The sequence below is a fragment of the Pan troglodytes genome, chromosome 1, assembly GCF_028858775.2.
Source record: "Pan troglodytes isolate AG18354 chromosome 1, NHGRI_mPanTro3-v2.0_pri, whole genome shotgun sequence".
Lineage (NCBI taxonomy): Eukaryota > Metazoa > Chordata > Mammalia > Primates > Hominidae > Pan > Pan troglodytes.
Window position 1 is genome coordinate 134,956,307 of NC_072398.2, and position 27,612 is coordinate 134,983,918.

General features: G+C 36.2%; 1 long non-coding RNA gene across 1 annotated transcript; it reads right to left on the minus strand.

The window, feature by feature from the left end:
• Positions 1 to 11,496: 11,496 nt before the first annotated feature.
• On the minus strand, positions 11,497 to 27,293 carry LOC107973957 (uncharacterized). The gene is made up of 3 exons (XR_001716511.2): positions 27,091 to 27,293; positions 15,408 to 15,539; positions 11,497 to 11,773 (listed from the first exon to the last, which is right to left on the minus strand). It is a non-coding gene; the product is annotated as an uncharacterized LOC107973957 (long non-coding RNA).
• Positions 27,294 to 27,612: the final 319 nt, after the last annotated feature.

The window sequence follows — 27,612 nt, forward strand, 5'->3', positions numbered from 1 at the left end:
TCTGAGTTGACCTGCAAGACGGAATCAGTTTGTTGTTGTTGATAGCTCAACTCCTTTATCTTACAGGAGAGGAAGCCTCACTGGGTCGGATTTGGTTTACAAGTCCATTGTACATCCACTTCACCAAGCTGTTTAGGCAATTTAATTTCACACAGATACTTTTGAACGACATTTTCTTTTTGCGTGGCATTATTGATATAGAATAGTATACAATCATTATCTCTTCCAAAATATTAGAAAAGAAATAAAGGAGAAAATTATCCTTTTATTTAGCATACATAATTAGTGAAAAAAGGGAGTTGCATAAAAACAGAAAAACAACATAGAGACATTTTGTGAGTAATTCAAGTGAGTTTCAGCATTGTTCTAAGCATTTTATATTGTCAGTTGTTTAAAATGATTTGGGAGGTGGGGAGAGAAAGACATAGACTTTGAAATGGCAGATTCTGTATGTAGAGGGCCTAGTGTGGATATTCCTGAGTCTAAGACTGATGTAATCAGTAATCTGCCATCTGATGATGCATTGCTCTTCTGAAGAACACATGAGGTAAATAAGAACTAGGAGACAGAGGGAACCCAGCATTCCTGTTAAGCACCACAAGATGGGAAATCTGTATTTTCACTGTGTGACTCAATACCTTCTGTGCATATTGTCCCACGCTGGGAAAATAGCTGTTAGTGCTTTTTTTCAGTTTTGAATTTAGTGGAGTGTATACAAAGAAAGATTTATTTTAGAAGTACCTGTGTTGTAGTCTCAACTTCTGGGGATGCAATGGCAAAAGCAGGGTAGCTCAGGGCATAATTGGTACGCAAAGAATCAAATTTTCAGTTTATTCAGCTTCCTGTATTATAACTCCCCTGCCTGGGCTTCCTACCCACCCTCCCCAATTAGTTGACACACTCTTCATTCTTCTGAGGTACCCTCTGTCATTGGTCTCTTAAGACGTGGATTAAAATCTGTCTGGTGAGAATCTGATAATATCATTATTATTGAAGTGTAAATGACTAATAAACTGTTATCTTCCATAGAGACATTTGCATTTTAACAGGGACAAAGCCTTAAGCCAAAATAATCAGGGTCTTTTGTTTATTTTGTTCCCTTTGTACTTTTATCACACTAATCTTCCTATGCTGAGAAAGATAGTTAAGTGTAATCTTCAAAGGTTGTCATTATGTAAGTCAAGCAGCTTTGATGCATTTGGGGATCAACTACCCACAATAATGCATCTAGTTTTAAATGTAGAAATAAATTTTGTCCCGTGAAAAATAATTTTTTTTTTTCTGTTTGCCTACAGTATAAGGAACTCTCTATTTTTGTGATCTGCTTGAAATGGTTACAATTTCCTCACTGGCCCCCAACCCAGAGGGGAAGTTTCTTTTTTGAGATCTCTTCCTTCTCATAATGCGATTCTCAACCCTTCACAAAGATCTCTCATCCTCCCTCTCCAAGCTGGGGCCCAGAGCATGGTCCCATTAGAAGTATCATGCATAAATGCTATTTGATAATCACTGCTTTTTCTCTCCTTCATCCCCAACCAAGACTCTTTCTCATATTCCCAAATGCATTTTGTAAACTATAAAGTGCTAAACAAAAGTGAATATACATGATCTCTGTGGTTACATTATCATTTCAAACTTTTATGGAGTCAGGAGAAACTGACATTGGGTAATCAGATTTTCATGGATTGGATTATTAAAAGTGAGTCAAATGAAAGAGTTTGTTAGTATTTGCAGGGGCATATTCTTAAACATATACTTTGATAGCTGTCATTAAATGTTTAAACTTCTAACTAATAACTTAAAATGACCCTAGAATAGGACAGGGATAAAACTTAAAAGGAATATGCAGCTTAAGTTTTGATTATTATGTGACTAAAACTTCAGCTGGAATAAACTCCAGCAATATTGCAAACTGTAGGCAGGCTAATGAAGAAAAAAGGACACACTGACTCATGTACTCTGCATTTGGCAAAAAAGATTGTTGAAGTTAAAAAGAAAATAATGGAGTAGAATAAGACCTCTAGAAGAAATATAGGACTGAAATATTATGTATTTCCTCAGTTTGAAAGGGAAGGCAATTATTTCTTGTTTTAAGTGGACGCTACTGCTCTTGAGGCTGTCCATGGTCATTTCCTGAAACAAACGCATTTACGAAGTGACCACTGGGTGTGTGTCAATGATCTAAGAACTGAGGGATATGGAAAATTGTGGATTGATCTTTACTCTTGCTGAGCTTCCTATCCTTTCTCTCAAAATGCGTGTCCAGTGTTAGTAATGCAGATCAAATGAACTTCCACCAACAGGGAAGTCTGTCAAGGGCTTAAACGGTTAAATAAATTTCGGTATGTGTACTTATTCCCCCTTTAAAAGCAACATTTGAAGGAAAGATGCAGAGCAAAATATCTAGAAACACAAATTTAAAAATCAAAATAGGAAATGAATCACTACAATTGCAAGAAAAGACATCGACAAATGAGATGCTGCAATGTATTTCCCCTCTGGACCAGCAGTCTGAGGAAAAAAAAATATATCTAAGCTTAAGCCTTCATGGAACCAAATTGTTCAGGTGCCGGAAGCGTTATGCCTTGAGATATTTTGCCAAGTAAGTGGTGTTTCACTCTACACTATAGAAAACCGCATTCTTTCTCACACTCACCAAAAAATGAAAAAAATAAATCACACCTCTATTCAGAGCTCAAGTTGTCATCAGAAAGGAAAAGGTTGGAGTTCATTTATCATGTGCATTTCTATGGCTACAAAGATAATTGGGTTGATTCCATCTAGCCTTTGCTTCTCTCACATTTTAATTGAAAAGCCTCCAGAGTGTTGGAAGCACAGAGCTGGCCTGAGACTTGAGGAGACTTCAGTTAGGCAGAGGTGGACTAAAATGACAACCAGAAGACAGACTAAGCGGTCTGTTGGACCAGGAGCCTGTTGTGTAAATGCTTGAAACTTACTGGGAAAGGGACTGACGGAGGAAGCCATACATTCTATATCTGTTTCCTGCGAGGAAATCCAGGTTTCATTTCTGGCTACATTTAATTTAACATTTTTATCAAAGCATTTGGGTCAGAGTGAATACCTAACTTTGGGACAGTTTTTAGCCTGCAGAATTTAAGGAAAGCTTGGTTGATTGAAAATGAAGGGCTAGACAGCAAATGGCATTGGAGTCAGCAGACAGTGAAACCAGTCTGAAACTTTGGGCAGTGTTAAAATGGGCATACATTTAACATCATTTTCATTTTTCATCATCAAACTCGCCCCTATTAAAACTTTGCAGGTTCAGTTGGTCAAGTTTTTATGACTGAACGTACTCTCTAAGCATGCTCAAGGTGTACTTAGGAGATTAATTTATAAGCTCTTCTGACTCTGAATCTCCAAGGTTTATTCTGTCTATGTGTTGTTTGCATAATGCACTTTTGTACAGCTAAAGCACTACCTATGAAGGGATTATTTTCATATTCAGCACATTAAAAAACCAGCTCAATTCACAGATCCCATTCTGTGTTTATGCCTGAGATAACAGGTGAAAAGTATCTCATTACAAATGTCCATGAAGCAAACATAAGAACGCGAATGTTTGGGGAGAGAATGTGCCCCTACTGAAATTAATTCCCCAATGGTTTTATTAAAGTCTGCAAATTGCATTATTTTCCCATCATATTTGAAATATTGCCCTCCTTTAATGCCTGCTCTAACCCATGCCATACCATCTTCCCTGGAGTGTCTAGACATGGTGTCTTAGATTTATGTGTATGATCTCAGTGTGTTACAACATCACTCCTGACTAATGCATTATTACAATACTTACAGATATTCCCAAGTGCCACTGTATTGATTAGAAAATCACCAATCTGCATATGCACACCATCTGTGCTGCAGAGAAGCAAAACACGCAGGATGACATTTGCCTTATTCGAAGGCAGATTCAGAAACCACTAATAGAACGAAGAGGGAATTCTCTTTCGCAGGGAAGGGATTTGGCTTTTTAGAATAGAAAAAAAAATGGACAATATGAATTTTTATAGAATTATACAGTATAAAGTGTTTAAAACTAGTCACCTTTCTCTCTTTTCAGGTATATGGAAAGCCCAGGTCTCAGCATACAAACAGCATGCTTAACCATTTAGATCCTGAAAATGATACCATGTCAGGACCACTGGTGCCATGAAATTGATAAATCTCAGCTCAACTGCAGCAGCCCTTTGGTAGAAAAGCTGCCTGTAGTGAGCAGTCGGTTGTGTCTCAGTGGAAAGGCCGAAAGCATGCCTGCAAAAGATGAATGAGACACTCACCTACTGGGCTGAAATGCTTTTAAAGGACAGGAATCTGTTTATCTTTGATTGATTGTTCAGTCTGATACTTTCCTTTATAAAGTTTATTGACTACAAGCACATAAATCAAAGAAAAACAAATCACAGGTTCAATTTTGGGGGCATTGACATCCTGCCATCTCTGCAGCAACTGCTCATACAAGTCAAGGGGGCAGGAAGAAGGATGCAAGTAACTAGGGGAAAAAAATCACATGATGGAAATGGCCAACAAAGTCCTACCCTTATTATTCTCCTAATGGCAAATGTCTTGATACATCCTGCAATGCCAGTAGTTTAGGCAGCTGTTGGAATGTGGATGATGACAAAAAAATGAAACAAAAACCACAAACTAATTTGAAAAGCAATTACAAGCAAATGACACTCAGATCTGCCATTTTTGAATGTCCCCTATTATGGATCACCCAATTTGTCCCCAGTCTTATTTATTAAAGTACCTTTATTCAACTCCCTCAACGCTTAAGAAAAAAAATAAAAATATTAAGGCAAAGATTATGACTTTTGAGTGAACAGAGAGAATAGCAGCAGTAGGCTCTAATCACATTCCTCCAGTCCTGCCCCATCCCAATGTAAGAAAATGTTGCCATGCCAGCCTGGCCTAAGGAGGAGCTCTTTCCACCAGGACTGTGGGGGTAAATTCTAACAGTGGTATAACCCAGATGGATTTGTGTTAGGAAGTGTAATGATGCATTACATTGTGTCTCCTTTTAAACTAAGTGTACACAGACTAGAATATCTACAAAAAGTGCTCTGTTAGTGTGGATATGTGCCTTTCTCACAATTTAGTTAGAACAACAACCAGTTTCTCACTGTGAAGAGTCAACAGCAGGCTTCTCAATTTGTTTTTTTGAAGTATCCTTGAAACATGTTTTAAAAATTAAAAATAACTGCATTCTTTATTTCTTGTGCATTTCTCAATTTTATTACTATCAATTTGTTGCCTTTTAGATGAAAATTACTGTGGGACACTACAGAATTCAGGGTGGTATTAACTTTCGGTGCCACAGGCCTGTCTCTGAAAACATTTTCTGTATTTCAAGTAAAATTAGAGAAAGGGGAGAGATAGGGCCAAAGTGGGAGACAGAAACCAGTCCTCTATATGTGGCTATCTGTAAGAATGTCCAAACGACCACCCCAGGTAGCAGGAGTCATGTTATAGTATCTGAGCCATGGAAGGTAAAGCCAGCCCCAACTGACAGCAGCTGTAGAAAATTGAGAGAAGGAGCTGGCTGCTGGGCAGAGTGTAAAATGCAGCCTTGTTTCTCCCCTGCAGGATCTCAGAATACCTCACAAAGCCTTCCCAAGAGCAAATATCACTTTGCAGTGGTCACCACTGTCGGAGTCACTAATGAGGCCTAATTGGAGGACAGAGTCTGCCTGTGCACATTAGCATCTCTAAGTTGTCCCAATTAAGGAACAAGATACAACAGGGTGGGCATTGTTTGGATACTGGTGCCCTGCTTGAGTGTGCTGCGAGGAACAAGGCCAAAGGCTGAGTGCCTGCAACCACCCAATGTGTGACCTAATTGCTAATTGATGCACAACCTTAGGTGGCCTGCTGCTTCTTAATGATGTTTGAGACAGTTTGGGGTCCTAGAACAACAAGCTTGTTTTGGAACAAAGCCAACAATTTATCTTCATTTATCAGTGCTTTACCTGTGTTATCAGGAAACACACACATACACACATTGCAGGATGGGAATAAGAAACACAACTCAGTACTATACTGTAAGTAAGAGGCCCATCATCATTAACAGGCAGAAAATCTAGTCTACTTTGGTGTGTAAAGCCACATTAAAGAATATACTTCTGGAGCATCAAGGAAAAATAGAGAAATGAATAGCACATTATGGATTAAAGATGAGATCATAGCAAGAATCTTTTAAAATTTAAGGAATTGATCTCAGAACCCAATGCCTATGAGAATGTCTTCATTATCACTTTTGCCTCAGTCCATTTCTGGTCTTCACATTTTCAGGCAACTGTGGAATGAGTAGAAAAGTTTTAGATGGCTTACATGGACTGAGGAAGGAGAGTTATTTTTGACAAGATAAAAACAAGAATAGACTGAAACTTTTTACTCATTACTTTATTCATTTAATAATGAATGTTCCAGGCACTCATAGGTGCTAGGGCTTACAGGATGGACAAAACTGACTAATCTCTGACTTCACAGATTTTAGACATTTCCAAACAAAAGTCATTCAGTGTAACAAAAGTAGCAATAGTTGAATTTTATTATGTTTTTAAGGACATACTAGGCGAGGAGAGAATGTTAACTCAATCTAGGGGTCAGGGAATTTCCTGAAGAAACTCTAAGACATTGAGGAGGCCCTTCCTCTGCCATTGGAATACAACTGATTTGTACTTTCCCTTAGAGTCATTGCATTAGTCCGTTATCACACTGTTATAAAGAACCTTCCAAGACTGGGTAATTTATAACAAAAAGAGGTTTAATTGACCCACGGTTTGATATGGCTGGGGAGGCCTCAGGAAACTTACAATCATGGTGGAAGTCGAAATGGAGACAGGCACCGTCTTCATAAGGTGGGAGGAGAGAGAATGGCTGAAGGAGGAACTTGCCAAGAACTTATAAACCAGCAGATCTCGTGAGAACTCACTCACTATCGTGAGAACAGCATGGGGGAAACTACCCCCATGATTCAATTACCTCCACCTCGTATCTCCCTTGACACGTAAGGATTATGGGAATTACAATTCAGGATGAGATTTGGGTGAAGACACAAAGCCTAACCATATCGGTCATATGAAGTGATATTTGGACTGGTTTTAAAATTAACATTTTATTTGACAAACATAGCATAATGGTTTTTAAATACACCTGATTTCAAATGACTGATTTAAATAGGAAAAGGTGTGGATTTTGAAAAATGATGAAGTAGAAAAATAGTAAAGAAAGGAAAAGAGCCAGGGAAGGGGAAGAAATAGTGAAAGAAGAAATGTCCCCACAGCAATGAGGACACTCAATGAGAGATATAAAATGAAGAAGAAAGTAATTGGCAGTACAGATAGGAAAGGAGCAGAAATAGAAGGAAAGAGATACGGACATGGAATAAGGAAATGGGACACTGAAAAATATAAAGTAGCTCCAGGGGACAATTTCTAGTTTTATATGAACTGATCTGGTTAGAGCTTCTGTGTTCTGTACATTGTATTTCTGGTAGTAGTTAACTTTTCTCATTAACTGTCTTCTAAATGCTAAATTGCTAGTCCAACCCTATTTACAGTTCTTCAATTGGGACAGAAAAAATAATGATCTTTTTGAATGATGTCCAATCAAGGAACATAAACAACAGCCTGAGAATTATTACTGATATTTGTTGGCAACAAAAATTAATTACTAACATGTTCATGGCTCAATTCATTTATTCAACAAATATTCATTGTTCAACAAATATTTAATATAGTCAAAAATATTGTCCAAGGCATCACTGAAGAACAATCATTAAACTCCACAAATAGTTTTAATTTAATTGTCCAGAGCATGATATTAAACACACACTAATTTTTGCTCACACTCCTCTCCTCCTCCTCCTATTTTTACCTGTATCCTATAATACTGTCCCTTCTGTCCTGGCCCAATCCAACTTTCCCCAGTCGCACAATTCAAGATTCATGTTCTGTGTGGAACTTTTTCCGACTGTCCTTTTTTTCCTCTCAAAACTCCTGTGATCAAAACCCCTCAATAAGGTCATGTTACTACTGTCTATGCTGATCTTTGATGCTTTCAATTCTCACCAAATCACTATAGTGCCAAAGTCAGTTTTAAAGAGGGGGAGGGGAGTGCTTTATCTCTATGTATAATGCTCAGAGGGAAGTCCCATGGTGTGACGAACCTGGAGCCCCCAAAATAGAGTATAGAGTAGATTGCAGTAGCTCTTTCTAGTCCCATTATTAACTATTTTTCCAACTTCAATGGGGTGATTGGGCTGAATTGTGGCCCTTTCCACAATTCAAACATGAAAGCCCTAACCCCTAACTACTTCAGAATGTGACGATATTTGGAGATAGGGCCTTTGAAGAGGAGATTAAGCTATTATGGTGGGCTCTGATCCAATCTGACTGGTGCCCTTGTGAAACAAAGGAAATTTGGACACACAGACACCTGTGATGCACACACACACAGGAAAAACCATGTGAGGACTCAGGAGGAGGAGGCCTTCAGCAAGCCAAAGAGAGAAACCTCTGAAGAAAACAAACCTGTTGACAATTTGATATTGGACCTCCAGCCCACAGAACTGTGAGAAATAAATTTCTGTTGTTTAAGCCACCCAGTCTGTGATATTTTGTAATGGTAGCTGGAGCAGACTAATACAAGGGATATATCACAGCCAGGGAGTTAATATAGAACAGGTTTCTTTGAACCTACTGTACTGGGCTTTACTCACTACTTACAATCAGGACTGGATCTGCTCTGAGTTTTCTTACTGAATTCCTTCTTTCTGGTACATTTTATGTGTGGGGCTCTGCTGTTAAGTTTTTAAAAATTTGCTTAAAATTTTTATTTTCTATTTATTAGAGTTTGAAAATAAAAAATTCATTTTTAACCTTTTTTCTCTAGTTTCCTCAAGTACATGGCATTTTTGTAATAATATTTAAGTGTTACATACCTATAGAAAAGTGTACAGATCATGAATATACCAGCTCAATGAAGTTTAATAGTCTACACATCTAAATAACAAGTACCTGGATTCAGAAACAGAATATCTTCAGGAACTCAGGAGCCTTCCTTGTGACCTCTTTTCTGCAAATAATCATTATCTGATTTCTAATACCACAGGTTAGATTTGTCTACTTTTGAACTTTATACGAGTGGGACCACAGAGTGTGTACTCCTATGTGTAGATTTTTTGGTCAGCATTGTGTCGGTGAGATATGCATAACATTGCATATGGCTCCAGTTCATTTATTCTCATTGGAGTACAGTATTTCATTTTATTAATACTTCTTAATTTATTCATTCTACAGTTGATAGGCTTTGGGATTACTTTCAATTTATAGAGATAGTCTGAATAGCACTGCCACAAAAATTACTGAGTCATTAGCTATGTATATTCAGTTTTAGTTAATTATTCTAAACAGTTTTCCAAAGTGTTTTTACCAGTTTACAATTATACTAACATTGTATGAAAGTTCTAGATGATACCAACTCTCCAATACTTGGTACTGACAGTCGTTTTTATTTTAACCATTCTTAGTTTGTACAGCTGTATTAAGTGTGGTTTGAATTTGCATTTGTCTGATGACCGTCATCAAAATTGAACATGTTTCAGTTTGTCATTTTATTTTGGGACATGCATGTTTAAGTTTTTCTACATTTAACAAAATGACTATTTCTATTTTATTGATTTGTAGAAGATCTTTATATGTTCTGAATAGGACTCCCTTGTTGGGTATATGTATTGAAAATAACTATTACTATTTTGTGGGTTGTTGTTTTATTTTCCTTAGGAGTATTTTTTGATCATTTAAAGTTCTCAATTCTAATGTTGTCCACTTTGACTTCGTATTTTTGTATCCTGTATAAGAAAATTTTGCTAACCCAACTCATTATGATGTTCTTTTATATTTTCTTCTCAAAGCTTATTTATTTATTTTAAATTTATTTTTACCTGTCCTACTTATATCTATAATCATACTGGATTTGGTTTTATGTATGGTGTGAGGAAGGGGCCGCAAATGAATATCCAGTTGGCCCATCATTTATAAAATTATCAATGTCTATCCCCACTGCAATGTAACATCATTTTTATTTCACTTTTATTACTATTCAGTGTAAATCTCTTTTTGGAATTTGTATTCCGTTATTTTTGTCTGCTTTTTTTGTTTGTTTTTATGCCAAAACTTCATGGTTTTGATATCTTTATTTTTTTATTATTATTATTATTTGTTTTGAGACAGAGTCTTACTCTGTCACCCAGGCTGGAGTGCAGTGGCATGATCTCTGCTCACTACAAGCTCCACCTCCCGGGTTCACGCCATTCTCCTGCCTCAGCCTCCTGAGTAGCTGGGACTACAGGTGCATGCCACCATGCCAGGCTAATATTTTTAGTAGAGACGGGGTTTCACTGTGTTAGCCAGGATGGTCTTGATCTCCTGACCTCGTGATCTGCCCGCCGTGGCCTCCCAAAGTGCTGGGATTACAGGCGTGAGCCACAATGCCCGGCTGGTTTTGATATCTTACAGCGTAACTTCTCCACCTTCATTTCTCTTCTTCAAGATGTCTTGGCTATTCTTAGACCTTTGTATGTCCATATAAATATTAGAATCATCTTGTCAACTTTCACAAACCAACCTTTTGAAATTTTGGTTGGGTTTGTCATGAATCTACTGACTAAATAGAGAACTCTTGTCTCTAAAACAGTTATCCATTTCATGAATATGCTTTATCTTTTATATGTTTAGGTCTTCTTTACCCTTCCTCAGTAATATTTTATGGTGCTATATGCAGAGGTCTGGCACATCAATTATTAGATTGATTTCTACATTTCTGACTTTCAGTGCTTTTGAAAATTATATTATTTAAATTTCTTAATTTTATGATTGTTTGTTGCTAGTGGCTAGCATATAGAGATACAATTTTTGTCTATTGGCCTTGTGCCCAGTGATATTGTTGAATTCATTTCTTAGTTTGTAGACTCTTTTGGATCTTCTTTATACACAAGCATATCCTCCAATAGCAACAAAATTTTATTTTTTATTTTCTAAATTAAATGGCTTTTATTTAATTTTCTTGTCTTATTTCACTGACTAGGGTCTCCAGTGTGATATCGAAAAGGAATGATGATATTCAGCCTCTTTTCCTTATGACTATTCTCAAGAGAAAAGTTTCCAATAATTCATTATTAAATATAATGTTTTATGTAGGATGTTTTTGTAGATACTATTTATTAGACTAAAAGAGTACCATTCTATTTTGAATTTATTTAATTTAATAAGTTTTTGTTTTTAACCATAAATACTCAATTTTATCACTTTTTCTGTATCTGTTAAAATGTTCATGATTGTTTTGTCTTTGCTGTTAATAAGGCAACTTATATCTATGGATTTTTAATATTAAATACACACAGCCCTGGTTGTGATGTATAATCCTTTTAATAAATTATTGAATTTGTTTTGCTAACAATTTACTTCATAATTTTTTTGCAAGTATGTTATTAAAGATATTGGTCTGCAGTTTTCTTTCTTGTAATGATATTGCTAGATTTTGTTATCAAGATTACATAAAATTATCTGGGAGTATCTTCTGTATTCTGAAAGAGTTTGTGTAAGATAGTGTTGTTTGCCACTCTTTTTAAAGTTGGTCTTCATAGCTCACTGGCACACACACACATAGTTGGCCTGGTATGATTATACACTTCAATGTTGGTATAGTTGACATGTTACTCCCATCTCCTCACTCTCCACTCAAGGCTGTCTCTCTAGATAGTGGAAATCAATAAATGTCATATGACAGGTTTTGTACATTACACATTAGCCATATTCAAATCATAGTATTGTACTCCTTCTTTTGACCCCTACATCTACAGCTTTTTTAAAAAAACTTAAGATACTTAAAAAGAAAAGTCATCTTTTAATAACTGGAATTAGATAATTTTTTAACCTTCCAATGACTCTCATCTCATTCACAATCTAGAAGCTCTTACCTCTACAAGACCCTTGATTACTTCCCTCCTTTGCTCACTCTGTATGAGCCACATACCCTTCTTAATGTTCCTCAGACCATCCATATTTGGCCTTTCCACTTCCTGTTCCTTTTCCCCATTACTCACTTCCTCCAGATGACCACATGGATCACTGGCTCCTGTATTTCAGGTCTTTCCTCAATTGTCGCCTTCTCAGTGAGACAGACTTTCACCAGCCTTTTTAAGACTATAACTCCCCTGGTGCCTCATCCCACACTGCCTATGCTAGCATTCCCTATCTTCTTTCCCATTTTTATCATTATTTGACAAATAGCTCTAGAATCATGTGTATTTGTTGATGTTTTGTTTGTAGATTGCTTGTTTCTCTTCTCTGAGAAAATGTGAGCCTCATAAGAGCAGAAGTTTTTGTTTGTTGATTACTGTATCCCAAGCACCTAACATAATGCTTGGTATATAATAGCTTCTCAATAAATACTAGATGACAGGATACTCAAAAAATGTATTCTGCAGCTTGCTTTATTTTTGACGTTTTTGAAGATATATGTAAATCTATTTATTCATTTTAACTGACGATATGTATTATTGCATTCTCTGAATATACCAGAATTCATTAATTCAGTTTCCTTTTGGTAGACATTTAGTTTATTTGAATACTATGTGTCACCCTACACATTTTTAAGTTAACATCTATTTTTTAATTCAAATTTAAGAATTGCAAAAGATACATGTTTCAGCATATTATATTTTGTATTCATGCTTTAAATATATTTTGGTCAAAACCTTGGAGCAGATTTGGTGAATCTGATTTGTAGAAAATATGTATCATTTAACTTAAATGGATACCCAGTCTTCATTGTCAAAACAAACAGCTATCAGACTTATTTTCTGTCAGAAATATATGACTTTATGTTTCAATTCAAATAAATATGCTTTCATACTCATCTCCATGACAACCATCTCATTTTAAAATTCTATTTCTAAGATAGAAAGAAGGATAAATTAAAAAGATAAAGACAGGGTCCTTTCTTCTAGTCACTTGGATGAAAGTAACCACCGCCCTTCAATATTTCATAACCAAGCTTAATGCTTGCCGTCCTGGGACTCTTGTTCATGAGCTATGTATTCTTTTTTTTTTTTGAGATGGAGTATAGCTCTGTCACCCAGGCTGGAGTGCAGTGGGCACGATCTTGGCTCACTGCAAGCTCTGCCTTCCGGGTTCACGCCATTCTCCTGCCTCAGCCTCCCAAGTAGCTGGGACTACAGGCACCTGCCACCACGCCTGGCTAATTTCTTATTGTAGTTTAGTAGAGACGGGGTTTCACCATGTTAGCCAAGATGGTCTGGATCTCCTGACCTCGTGATCTGCCCGCCTCGGCCTCCCAAAGTGCTGGGATTATAGGCGTGATCCACTGCGCCCGGCCGGGCTATGTATTCTTGAAATGTCTCTTTGGCATGCAGAGATTTTTTTAGACCTAGGCCAAGCCATCATAGTAAGGTTCATTGGGGGAAACTGTTTCCCTTTCTTTTAAAAAAAGAATGATTGTGAAGGTGAGGTAGGTAAGAAAATAAAATAGGTAGGTCGAGCATGGTGGCTCATGGTTATAATCCCAGCACTTTGGGAGGCTGAGATGGGAGGTTCACTGGAGCCCAAGAGCTCGAACCCTGCCTGAACAACATAGCAAAACCCTGTCTCTACAAAAAATTAAAAAATTAGCCAGGCATGATGGCACATGCCTGTGGTCCCAGCTACTGGGGAGGCTGAGGTGGGAGGATCAATTGAGGCTGGGAGGTTGAGACTACAGCCTGGGGTACAGAGCAAGACCCTGTCTCAAAAAAAAAAAAAAAAAAGAAAAGAAAAGAAAAAAAATAGGCAAACCTGTTTTCTAAAGACTCATTTCTAAAATTCTAAAATGAAGTTGAATATCTAAAGGATAGTGTATTAGCCTGTTCTCCCACTCCTATGAAGAACTACCTGAGACAGAGACTGGGTAATTTATGAAGAAAAGAGGTTTAATTGACTCACAGTTCTGCAGGCTTAACAGGAAGCATGACTGGGAGGCCTCAGGAAACTTATAGCAGAAGGCAAAGGAGAAACAAGCATGTCTTACCATGTTGGAGCAGGAGAGACAGAGAAAGAGCAGGGAGAAGTGCCACACACTTTTAAAAGATCAGATCTCTTGAGAACTCACTATCATGAGAACAGCAAGGGGGAAAATCTGCACCTACGGTCCAGTCACCTCCCACTAAGCCCCTCCTCCTATTCAACACAAGATTTGGACACAGACCCAAATCCAAACTATATCAGATGGTTCCATAGAACCATACCTGTGTATCCCCTAGAATTTTGATGCACATTCCTCAGTTGTATGAAATCACCAGTAGGACAGAAACTGCTCTATCATATACATACACTGAGGTTGAATTATTGAGTTGAAAGTGTGTTTTGTCCTCAACTCTATTAAATATAATCAACTTTCTAGAATGTTTGACCTTTCATTCTATCATTAGAGCATGAGAATTGTAATTGTTCTACCTCTCCTTCTACATGGTCACACTTAAAAATTTTTAAATCATATGATGTATGTGTAGTTTCATCACATTGGAATATAAATTTGTATTGCCTTTATGAATTGTGAGATTAAGACACTTTTCATATTTTTATTGCTATTAGGAGTACCTATTCTGTTAATTGATGGTTCATATGCTTTTGCCAATTTTTCTTTCAGATGATGTGATTTTTAGTTATTGATTTGTTATACTGTTTTACATATCCTAGATGCTAATCTTTACCTGTTACACCTATTGCAAAAAATTTCTTCCACACTATGGCTACCTTCTCTTTTTAAGAAAAACTTTAATGCTAGAACAATTTTAGAGTTACAAAAAAAAATTACAAACATAGTTGCTATGGTCTGAATGTTTGTGTTCATATTTATATGTTGAAACCTAATCACCAATGTGATGGTATTAGGAGTTGGGGCCTTTCGGAATTTATTAGGTCATGAGGGCAGAGCCTTCATAAATAAAACTAGTGTTTTTATAAAAGAGGCTCCAGAGAGCTGCCATGTCCCTTTTCCACTACATGAGGACATAGCAAAAATGTGCCATCCATGAACCAGAAAACAGGCCCTCGCCAAACACCAAATCTGCCAGTGCCTAGATCTTGACATTTCCAGCTTCCAGAACTGTAAGGAATACATTTCTGCTGTTTATAAACTATGAAAGCTATGATTTTTGTGATAGCAGCCTGAATAGACTAAGACAATAGTACAGAAAATTCCTACATACTCACACTTAGTTTTCCTTATTATTAATATCTTACATTAGTATGGTACACTTGCCACAATTATTGAACAAATATTATACATTATTATTAAGTAAAGTCCATACTTCATTCAAATTTTCTTACCTAATGTTCTTTTTCTGTACCAGGATTCCATCCAATAGATCACACTCACACTACATTTAGCCATGATGTCTCCTTAGGCTCCTCTTAGCTGTGAGTTTCTCAGACTTTTCTTTTGTTTTTGTTTTTGATGCCCTTAACAAATTTGAGGAGTCTAGTCAAATATTTTGTAGGAAGCTCTTTTACTGAAATTCACATGATATTTATCTCATGGTGAAATGGGTTTATGGGTTTGGGGAAGGAAAGCCACAGATGAAAAGTACCATTCTTATCACATCATATGAATGACACCTATTATCAACATGTCTTGTAACTGTTAATATTAACATCCTTCACCTGGCTGAGTTTGTCAGATTTCTCCACTCTAAAGCAAATCATTTTTCCTCCCTTTTCATACTGAACTCTTTGGAAAGAAGTCACAGTAGACATTCCAAACTTAAATTATTTTCCATCTCTTTTGGAATTATTTTGCATGGGAGATTTGTCTATTTTCTGTCATTTATTTATTCAATCATTGAATTATATCAATATGGAGTCATGAATATTTATTTTATACTTTAGATTATAATCCGATACTACTTTATTTTGTTTTTCAATTGTTTCATCTTTGTCTATTACTATCTTATTTTACTTTACTTGAGAATTTGTAATATAATGTAAGCATCTTAAAAACCGACACTATTTAGTAACATGTTTTTTATGGTTTGTATGATTTTATATCATTTTAAAGACATTCTACCCAATCTTATCTCCTCTTAAATATATACTATTTTGCCAGTTTTAATACAAATTAGGAAATAATTTATTTCTGCTTAAATTTTTTGTGTATAATGTGATGTAGAGATCCAATTTTTATTTTGTGCCTATCTGACCAATGTTTCCTATATCACTTATTTAATAGACTGTGCTTTTGTTACTTATAATGTCACCAGAGATATATATTAATTTTGTATGTACACTGCTCTGTTTCTGGGCTTTTAATCTTTTTAAATTTGTTTATTTATTTAGCACTGCATCAGTATTATGATGTTTTAATTATGATAGAAGTATAAGTTTTGCTATGGTGAGCAATTACCCAGAAGTTGTTATTACTTAAAATTGTATTAGCTGTTCTTGTTCCTTTTCTCTTATGCATAAATTGTCAAATTCCATAAGATTCCTTATCAGGAAATTGATTTGAAAGTATTGATTTCTTCTTCCTTCTCCTTTTCCTCTTCTTTATCCTTCTCCTCCTCTCTCCTCTTCCTCTTCCTCCTTTCTCCTCTTCCTCTTCCTCCTCCTTCTCTTTCCTCTTCTTCTTTTTCCCCTTCCCCTTTCCCTTCTTGAATCTCCTTCTTTTTAGAAACATTTTAAATTAACATTTTTAGGATATTGGGCCATCTCACTCATGAACTTAGCACGTCTCTTTGCTTATTCTAGTCTACTATGTTTTTCTGTGTATAGGTTTTGTTGCAGTTATCTCTATATACTTCATAATTTTTATTACTGGAATAAAATATTTTATTTCCAGTAATTTTTATTATTAGTCATGACTATGTATAGGAATGCTTTTGAATTTTGATCTTATTTGCAGGAATCTTCATGAAATTCCTGTTTATCTAGTTTAAATGAAATTCCTAGTTTAATTTATCTCAAATGAGCTATGTATGGAGTCATTTACAAATAATGACAATTTGGTTTCTTCTATTCTACTGCATGTATTATTTGTTATTTGTTTCATAAGCTAGGATTTCTGATACAATATTCAACTGTGGCATTTAATTTCTAAATATTTGGGGATTTTAGATGTAGCTTTCTGTTATTAATTTCTAAATTAATTTCATTGTGATAAGAGAACCTACTCTGTATTAGTTTATTCCTTTAAAATTTAAGGCTTGTTTTATGTTCCAGCATATGCCCTATCTTGGGGAATATTCCACATGCACTTAATAAAACCCTGTATTTTACAGTTGTTGGTGCAGTGTTCTATGAATGTTAGTTAGGTAAGATGGTGATAATGTTTTAAATCATTATTACTATTGATTTTCTATTTTTTAAAAATCAACATTTGGGAGAGGAATGTTGAAATGTCCAACTACAATTGTGGATTTATTTATTTCTTCTTTCAATTTTGTCAGGTTTTCTTTTAGGCATTTGAAGGTCTTTATTGGGAGGTGCATATATATTTTATATTTATATATATAATATAATGTATATATAATATATATGATTGTTATATTTTCTTTATGATTATGAAATGTCTCTCTTTATTCCTAATTTTATTTCTCTTTCTGAAGGCTACTTTGTCTAATATTAATATAGCTACTTTAGCTTTCTCATTATGAGTATTTTCATAGTATAGTTTTTGCATCAATGTCTGTCTACACATATATATAAAACTATACTTATTTTTAAAGTTGTTTGTTGTAGACAGCATATAGTTGGGTTTTGCTTTCTTTTTATCCAGTTTAACAGTCTATTCCTTTTAATTAAATTGTTTTCTTTTTCCTTTAGTGGATATATGATTGGTGCAGCTGGTATTAAGTCTGAAGTCTTTATACTTATTTTCTATTTGTTCTAGCTATATTTTTCTCTGTTTTCCTCATTTCCTTTTCTTGTTTTGGTTTGAGCACTTTTATAAATTTCTTTTACCTCCACTATTGATTTATCAGCTCCTGCTCTTTGATTTATACTTTCAGTGATTGTGCTAGGATTTAAAAGGTGCATGTTTAACCTGTCACAGTTAACCTTCATATTGTGTTACACCTCATTACATGGGATATAAAAGTCTTACAACAGTTTGCTATTGTTTTCCCATTATATCCATTATGCTGTTGTCATATATTATTTTTGACATGTTACAAATTTTATAACAATATTGTTTTCTGCTTTAAGTAATCAATTATCTTTTGAAGATATTTTTAAAATGAGGAAATAAAGTCTTCTATGTTCTGATATTCTTCATTCTGCTGTGTTGCTCCAAGTTTTCATCTGCTAATAATTTATTTCTGTCTGAAGAACCTCGTATGACATTTTTTGAAGTGAAAACCTGCTGGCAATAAATCCTTTCTATGTATTATTAGTTTGTTCTTACCCTGCTATGAAGAAATACCAAAGATTGGGTAATTTATAAAGATAAGGGGTTTAACTGGCTCATGGTTCTGCAGGCTGTACAAAAAGCATGAGGCATCTGCTCAGCTTCTTGGGAGGCCTCAGGAAACTTAAAGTCATGGTGGAAGGTGAAGGGGGAGATGGCACTTCACATGCCAGAAGCAGGAAGAAGTGGGAGAAAGGGACTACACACCTTTAAACAACCAAATCTTGTGAGAAATCTGTCACTATGCAGTACCAAGGAGGGATGATGATAAACCATGAGAAACTGCCCCCATGATCAAATCACCTCCCACCAGGCCTCACCTCCAGCATTAAGAATTATATTTCAACATGAGATTTGGGTGGGGACACAGAGACAAACCATATTATTTTGCCCTGGCCCCTCCTAAATCTCCTGTCTTTCTCACATTGCAAAATCCAATCATGCCTTCCCAATAGTCCTCCATAGTCTTAACCCATTCCAACATTAACTCAAAAGTCCACAGTCCAAAGTCTCATCTGAGATAAGACAAGTCCCTTCTGCCTAGGAGCCTGTGAAATAAAAAACAAGTTAGTTACTTCCCGGATTCAATGGTGGTATAGGCATAGGGTAAAAACTCTCATTCCTAAAGGGAGAAATAAGCCAAAAGAAAGAGGCTAGAGGTGTCACACAAGTCTGAAGCCCAGCAGGGCAATCATTAAATCTTAAAGTGACACAATAATTTCTTTTGACTCCATGACTTACATCTAGTGCACACTGGTGCAAGGGATGGGCTCCCAAAGCCTTGGGCAGTTCTGCCCCTGAGGTTTTGCCAGGTACAGCCCCCACTGCTGCTTTCATGGGCTGGCTTTGAGTGCCTGCCATTTTTCCAGGTGCATGGTGCAAGCTGTCAGTGGATCTACAGTTCTGGGTTCTGGAGGATGGTGGCTTCTCACAGCTCCACTAGGCAGTGGCCCAGTGGGGACTCTGTGTAAGGGCTCCAACCCCACATTTCCTTTCCACACTGCCCTGGTAAAGATTCTCCATTAGGAATTCACTCCTGAAGCAGGCTTCTTCTTGGACATCGAGGCTTTTCCATACTAGCTACCTCTAAAATCTCAACTATTGCACTCTGCATCCACTGGCTTAACACCACATGGAAACTGCCAAGCCTTATGGTTTGTTCCCACTGAAGCACTGGCCTGAGCTGAACCTGAGCTCCTTTGAGCCACAACTGGAGCTAGAGCAGCTGGGATGGGAAAGCAGTGTCCTAAGACTGTGCAGGAGGGCCCTGGGCCTGGCCCATGAAACCATTCAGTCTTCCTAGGCCTCTGGGCCTGTGATGGGAGGGGCTGCTGTGAAGGTCTCTGAAATGCATTGGAGGTCTCCCATTGTTGTCTTGGCTAATCGTACTTGCCTTCCTTTTGGTTAGGCAAATTTCTGCAGCCAGCTTGAATTCCTCCCCTGAAAATGGGCTTTTGTTTTCTACCAGGTAGGCAGCCTGCAAATTTTTCAAACTTTTATGCTCTGCTTCCCTTTTAAATATAAGTTCCAGTTTCAGGTCATTTCTTTGCTCGCATACATGAACTTAGATCATTAGATGCAGCCTGGCCACATCTTGAATACTTTGCTGCTTAGAAATTCTTCTGCCAGATACCCTAAGTCATCACTCTAAAGTTCAAAGTTCCACAGATCCCTAGGTCAGAGGTACAATGCACCCAAGCTCTTTGCTAAAGTATAACAAAAGTGACTGCTTCAGTTCCCAGAAAGTTTCCCAGAAAGTCTCCCAGAGACTGGAAAGTTCCCAGAAAGTCTCATTTCCATCTGAGACCTCCTCAGCCTGGCCTTCACTGTCCATATCATTATCAGCATTTTGGTCACAATAATTTAACAAGTCTCTAGGAAGTTCCAAAATTTCCCTCATCTTCTTGTCTTCTTCTGAGCCCTCTAAACTGTTCCTCTGCCCATCACTCACTTCCAATGCTGCTTCTACATTTGCAGGTATCTTTATAGCAATGTCCCACTTCTCAGTACCAGTTTTCTTTATTAGTCTGTTTTGCACTGCTATAAAGAAATACTTGAGATGGGGCAATTTATAAGGTAAGAGGTTTAATTGGCTCACAGTTCTGGAGGCTGTACAAAAAGCATGGTGTACCTGCTCAGCTTCTTGGGAACCCTCAGGAAATTTACAATCATGGCTGAAGGCAAAGGGGGAGCTGGCACTTCACATGGCCAGGAGCAGCAAGAAGAGAGCAGGGAGGTGCTACACACTTTTAAGCCAGATCTTCTGAGAAATCTATCACTATGCAGTACCAAGAGGAAATGGTGCTAAACCATGAAAATCTGTCACCATAATCCAATCACCTCCCACCAGGACCCCCCTCCACCATTGGATATTATATTTTAACATGAAATTTTGGCAAGGACACAGGTACAAACCACATCACTCTGCTTGCTTTTATTTTCCCAGAAAATAAACAATCTTGTTTCATCTTCATTTGTGAAATATTTAAATTTATATTGAATAACACATTTACAGGTCATTTTTAAGCACTTTAAAGATGGCATTCCATTGTCTTCTGGATTGCTAAGATTCTGATAAGAAGTCTGTTGTCATTCTTATCATGTTTTTCCCTGTGTACATAATGTATATTTTTATTGGCCATTATTAAGAGTTTCTTCCTATGAATTCTTTTCAGAAATTTTATTACATGTACCTTAATATGTGTTTGGTTGTCTTCATCTTTATTAGAATTCTGTATGTTTCTTGGATCTTTAGGTTTATTTTGTCATTAAGTTTGAAAAAAAAGCCATTATTTCTTTTCTATTTTTTTTCCACATTCTCTTTCTTTTCTTGCAGAGACTTTCAAACATATGCTAGAGCACTTGATACTACCATATAGGCTATTGAGGTGTTGCTTTGTTTGTTTGATTGGCTTTTTCCTAGATATTTTCTTTGTCAGCCTCATTCTGAATGGTTTAAATTGCTATTTTGTCAAGTTCACTAGCATTCTTTTCCCTGAAATGTCTATTATGTTGTTAACACTATTTAGCAAAATTTTCACTTCAGATATTTTATATTCCATCCCTAGATGTTTCATTTGGGTCTTTGCAAAAATATTCTTCTCCATATTTATTCACATTTCCTTTAACCATTTGAGCATACTGATTACCATCCTCACCTACTTACTTCCATTATCTCTGCCATTTTTGACTATGTTTCTATAAAATGATTTCTTTCCTGGTTATGAGTCAAATTTTCCTGTTATTTGTTACACATAAGAATATTTGACTGCATGCCAAACATTGTGAATCTTATACATTTGAGGGTTGGATATTGCTGTATTTCTTTAAGAACAGCTGAATTACTTGAGAATTAGTTTGATCCTTTCAAAGCTTGTTTCCGGAATTTTAAGGTAAGTCTAGAATAAGGTTTATTCTAGGCCAACATTAGCCCTATAAATAAATTGTAACCCTTCTGAATTTTCTTATGAATGTCCCATATAGTCAATGAGATCTCTCCACTCTGGCTGGTAGGAATTTGAATGATTTCCTGCTTTGTGTGAGCTCTGGGAATTATTTGTTTTGTAGTTCTCTAGTAATTTTTATTTTTCTAAAGGTAGCTTTTTGCCTGACTTCATGGAGTTTCCACATAGGTGTATGCAGATTAGTATTCATTTAAAAACTCAAGGAGACTTTATGCATATTTCTGAAGCTCTTCCTATACATCTCCCTTCTTTCTTGGACTCTGTCTTGAATATTCTAGCTTTTATGGTGTTTGTTTTCTCATTTGGGTAAGACCACAAGTCTGTTTGGGTTCTCTCTCCCTGCACCATAACCTGGAAACTGCCTCCAGGCAGAAATATGAAGTGATTGCAAGGTTCATTTTATTTTTATTTTTTCTTTCTTCTCAGGAATCATAATTCTGTGATGCTGACTGTCCATTTTCTAAAATCTATTGTATCATATATTTAGTTCCATTTTCTAAATATTTATGACGAAAGGGTAAGTTTGGACTCATTTATTCTCTCATGGCCAAAAGTAGAAGACCACCTGGTATAGTTTTTAAGTAATTTTTGTTGCTTTTATTGATGTTGCTCTTATGGATATTTTATATATAGTTTCTTCAACTCAGCCATAGTTTAGATGGTAATTCTTAACAAAAGAGTTTAGTTTCAGCCAGAAAATCCTAATGAGTTTCTACCAGATATTTTTTTCCTGAGTGGATTTGTGATTAAGGCTAACAAGGCCTTTCTTTAGGGAAGCTAAATAATGTTTATGTGAGTATGTGTTAGCTGATTTCTAAGCTTCTCTTTTAATTGGATGTCTATATATTGTCTTACAAGTAGTTTTACTTGATTTCTTAACTTCCAGAATGAAAAAAACTCAAGAATTAAGTGAGATACTATCTTACATCTGGACTTCATTGTATTCTTCCAGTGTTCTGAAAGCAAATGCAATTAAAACTCTACAGTTGGTACTGGAATTTAAGCACCAAATGGTGCCTCAGTGTCTGAGGAGATGCTGCCTTTGCTATTTCCCAAAACTTATAAGTTTTCTTTTGCCTTGCAGAATGTAGATTTTTTAAAAATTCTAGAGTTTTAATCTTTCTCTAGTAGAAACTCTAATTTAGTGTAACTATTTGAAATAAACATCTCAGGAGACAAAAAGCTATTTTAAATAGATGACAACATCTTGTGACATAATTGCATGCTAGTGCAATTTAAATGAACACTATCTTTCATAGACAAAATCTATTTTAAAATTCTATCTATAAAACAGTTGAGGAAGAATTGTAAACATAAGAACATTCTGTTATTTTCCTTGGCATTTAGAAAGTACTGCTTTTGAAACCTTTATTTTAGGTTCTGAAATAATTTTAGAAAGTGTACATAGTTTTGCTTTCAAAGGTCATGAGCAAGTATAAATATACCCATTTTAGTACAAGGAAAAGCTTTCAATCTCCCCCACATCTTACCATCCTTTTCCAAGACTAAAAACTAACGTATATCTTAAAATTTCCAATATCTGCTCATTTCCCAGAGTTGAACAAAATAGAAAATATTAAGATTCGATCAATAGTATTCAAAAATGAAGATGTAAAACCTTATCTGTGTTGGAGGATGAAAGCAAATTTTTTGGCTGCTTCTCGGATTTGATACCATAAGTTCACTCTCATTGAAGGGACCCGTATTCCTTTGGGTTCATCCTCTCAGATCCCTTTGGTAACAATAATTCATGGTCCAGCAATATCTCAGTAAAAGCATCATCATATCATGATGAAGATGATGATGATGATGATGATATAAATAAAACAAAAAACCCACCCACTATAACAAAACAGACAAAAAACAGAATACTGAGAAAATAAGCAGTCTAGAAACCTGAGATAATTATCCACATGAAATTATAAAGTGTTTTTGATACCCATAGTAATTCTAAGTTTCATAGTAATATTGATTACTAATGAGTTTTTGGCTCGTGCTATTATTTTTAATGATTGGTAGAGTGAGAGGAGTGCTCAAAGGAAATACAGGTTTGCAAACATAAATGTGCATTGTTTGAAATCCATAATAAGAAAATGTGTACAAAATGTGTACTTTCTTAAGGGACAAAATTTTCAGGTAAAGTTTCTACTAGTCAGATTTTTACTGAGAGGTAATTTGAAATGTGATGGCAGAAAATGTGCAAACTAGAGATATGTTCATTCTCTTACTCCTCTCTATTTAGAGACTAAAGGCAGTATGAGCTGCTTTCATATTTGGTTGAAATGCCTTCAAAAAGCAAACATTTTTAAGAGAGCTGCTTATCTGCTGCTTCTTTCAACTACCCTGACTCTCCTATAATAATTTGTCTTATAATCTCTTCTAGCGGATACTCCATTCCGATCCCCTTACCAGTACCTACTAATCCTCCCAGTCCTAGACTGCTAGACAGCTCTAAACATCAACTCTGTGTGAGGCTCCACTTACTGTGTAATTAAAATGATTGTCACTGTGATTATCTTTTACTCGTAGGTGGATAAGGAAGAGTTAATCATCTGAATTATGGTGTACCTAAGTGTTCTAAAATTGTACCACAGAGAGTCAGACTAAAGCCAAGGTGAACTATTTTTAAAACTATATTTTGTTTTTACCTGAAAAGCAATATACAATCATTGCACATTATGAAGAAAACATGAAAATCCAGGGTCACCTCTTCCTGTCCCATCTAATCAACTATTTCCAATTAAGACAACAGTATACAGACTATCCAGTTATTCCTTCTCCAGGAGTCTTTTAGATTTTAGGGAATCTGTGCAATGAAATATTACTCAACAGAAGTGAGAGACTTGGAACTTCAGACCGGGTGAACCTGGAACCTCACTGGCAGTCCTTAGTAAAACCAGATTTGATCCTTGTGAACAGTTTCTGGAGTTCCAAGTGCATGTCTGAAAAAAAATCATATTTATCCAGACTAGATGAAAGGAGACAAGTCATAGAGTATAAATTTTTACAAGATTCCGTGATTAAAATTCTCTAAGCTATATTTGACTCTGTTTTGTTATTACTATTTGACTTTGAAATCTGTAGTCAATTTTGGATAACGCATTTCAGTTCACTTGTGAAGGAGAAAATCATCCTATTTAAGTCTCTGGTAGAAAATTATTGTGAAGTATGGGTGGGCAGCTTTCCTCCTCTTTACAGTAAAAACAGTGGACTTCTTCTGTAGCAGGAGTGGTTTGAATTAGAAAGAAACCCTTTGTGACTAAGCAGTCAAATGCTAAATTGGGCTTCTTAAGGCAGTGGTGAAAGCTTCTAATACAATGATGTTTCCAAAACAATTCAGGCTTCATTCACTAGGAAATATTTTGAAAATATGGGGCCTGTCATAAAGTTGCCAACTCTTTATTTTTTCCAAGTAGGTATGTTAAATTAAAAAAAATTTATTTATTCAAATATATACATTGGAAATCTATTCTCAATCCGGCACTGTGCCAAATAAAATGTGGGGCTGTGGTGGTAAATCTGTTTCCTCGTGTCCTTATAGTTTCGATGGGGGATTATTATCAACCAAATGCATAAATAAACATAAAGCTACAGTTGTGATTAGTGCCATAAAGAATATGTAGCTGTATAAAAAGAGTCTAATTTGGCCATTTAAAAACTAAATATGAAGGAAAGAAACATGGACAACATCCTCGTGGCTAAGAGTGATTGAGCACTTACTCTGTGGCAGGCACTGTTCTAAGCATGTATGTAAAACATCATCTGGTTCCCACAGAGACTCTAGAAAGTGGGAATGTTATTACCCCTATTTTAAAGTGTGAAAATCTTAAAAGGCATATGAAGATTAATTAACTTGTCCTGGTTTTGTAGCTCACCAGTAGGACAGCCTGTAGTCAAACTCTGATAGTCTGATTCTGGAGTTCATGTTCTTAACCATCAAAAAGAGGAAAATTTTTCATAATTTTCATAAATTCCTATGAAACCTGTATTACCTTGTTCCCATTTTTTCTTTTAGTGGCAGAGTGCTAAAAATTTGGGTTCAGGGGCTAGTCATGGATCAGCAATGGAAAGACACTTTTTGAAGGTGGCTTTTCCAATGAGGATCCACTGAATAGGATAGTCTAAATAAGTTCCTGCCAAAAGAAAGGGGAATAAAATAGATTGCTTTTAGAGCACAATTCCAGCCTTCTAGTCTTAAATGCATTTTCAATAATGTGATATGCAACCTTAATCTGACTCTTAAAGGTATTGCATTGTGTGTTCCCTTTAACTTATTACAAACAAATGAAAACGTAAGATGCACCAAAGAAGATATGTAGAGCATTCCTTGGTGCTTCTATTCCAAAAATGATTTGGAATTTCCTTTGTTTAAGCAAGTTTTGGGGTGCAGTGGCTCATGCCTATAATCCTAGCACTTTGGAAGTCTGAGGTGGGAGGATCACTTGAGCACAGGAGTTCAAGACCAGCCTGGGAAACATAACAAGACCCCACCTCTATGAAAAATAATATTTAAAAAAATTAGCCAGGTGCGGTGGTATATGCCTGTAGTCCCAGCTACTCAAGAGGCCAAGGAAGAAGGATAACTTGAGCCCAGGAGATCAAAGCTACAGTGAGCTGAGATCATGCCACAGCACTGCAGCCTGGGCAACAAAGTGAGACCCTGTCTCAAAATGGAAAGCATTTATTTATTTGGTTTGTTTGTTAAAGGGCAAGTAAGTATGCATTTTTTTTTTAAAGTTTCATATCACTTGCAGGTTTTATCCACTTTTGTTACAAAGATGAAAGGATGCTAGCAATAAGGAAAAGTCCCAACATTTTCCAATGAACATTTAATTTTACCTTCATGGGAATTAATTGATGTGAAGGAAATAAAAATTGATTACTATATTCCTGAGGATTAAGAACAATCTCAGAGAAAAACATTCCATTTTTATGAATCTGAGATGAAAAAGTTCCTGACAAAGAACCTTCCTTTGGTAGCTTTCAATTTATCAGACCATTTCCAGAGCCCAGGTCACTCTTCAGCTCTAGTAAGGAAGACATTAATGCTTTATAAAAGCAACTGGGGTATCTCACCACAGTGGGAAACCACTTTTAAACTGACATCAGGAAGCCTTCACGAAGCCTTGTTTCTGGGAAAACTTACATAAATCACTGCTTTTCCCAGTTGAGATTGGCTGCCTGCGGTGGTGATGACAGGGTCAAAGATACGGACTAGGGGCCCAAGGTCAGGCCTTAGAAGGGGTAAACAGAGAGTGTTCCCTTTGCTTTTGTCCCATGCATTGAGAATGCAAGCTCATCAAGCAAAGCCCCAGAAGGTAGGCTGGCAGGTCAGATGTATCATATTGTTATGGTTCCTTTCTGTATTTGTATTTGTCATGGACTATAAACCATGATGATGCAATAAAGGGCTAGGGCCATGAATTCCAATTGGCTGTGCAGTGCTATTTCATGGAGGGGCAAGTCCAACTATTATGAATTCAGACAACTTAATAATTTCAGTTTCACTGCGTTGCTCTGCTCCCCAGGAACCTGCAGAAGATAAGTGATTGGGCACTATCATAAATCCAGACATACATACAACATGAAAATAACTGGTGAAGCTTTAAATCAATGCAGAATGTTAGACTAATAAAGGTGTTGATCATACTATTTGGTGAGAAATATT